The following is a 928-nucleotide window of genomic DNA, read 5'->3' on the forward strand; positions in this document are numbered from 1 at the left end:
CCGACGTATGAGATAGGTCCTTGGCAGCGAAAAGGTTAAACCACCCTCCACCGTTAACACATTTTTTTTCTCATTTCATATCCCTCCTAACACTTCAAAGATCACTATTTCAAGAATATACACAGATAGCAGTATGCAGTCAATACATGTAATGATAGTATTTGGCATAGGAATTCTCAATGTCTTTACACGCATTTTCTTAGCATCTATAGTACATGCATACCAAGCTATACTGCAAAAGTGGTTGAAGACTGGTGCATCCTGGGATTGTAAGTTCAGATTTCTAATTGTTATTATTAATATTAGCAGTGTTATTTATTAAGTGACAATATCTTCCACCGAGCTATATGAGACGTTAATAAAAAAGCTGTCATTAGAATACTATTACAATATAGAACAGTAAGTAAGATGAAACTATTGGATCAAGGTCTCCAATTATCATCTGTTAGACCAAAAATGATGATTCAGCAACACAGGAGAACTAGCGACATTTGTCATGAGCGGTATGAAATGATACATTTTAATCTTTAATATAGAATGTGGATTCATTTTTATCTTTGAATAACAATTGTGAGGATATGGGAGTTTTGGTACAAAGCAAAGTGGTAGCAAAATATAAAAGTGTTTTCCCAAAATTGCAGTTTGTGGTAAATAGTTAAACAAATGTTACTTAAGTTGATTTCCTTTGCTATTCCAACCGTATTCCTGTAATGCAAATGTAGCTAGTGTTAAACAAAGCACCACTAGATGGTGCATGGAACTTGTAGTTTAGAGGGTAATGCAGCAATATAAAATGGATGATATTAGGCTTTGTTTAAAAGGCGATGTGTGAATAATTAATTTGAGCTAATCATTAAAATCCGGTTAGAGCACTGTCAGTTTTATTCTGGGAAACAGGTTACCATGAAAAGTTATACCCTAAAGTCAT

The sequence above is a fragment of the Nanorana parkeri genome, unplaced genomic scaffold, assembly GCF_000935625.1.
Source record: "Nanorana parkeri isolate BGI_ZX_2015 unplaced genomic scaffold, ASM93562v1 scaffold142, whole genome shotgun sequence".
Classification (NCBI taxonomy): Eukaryota; Metazoa; Chordata; class Amphibia; order Anura; family Dicroglossidae; genus Nanorana; species Nanorana parkeri.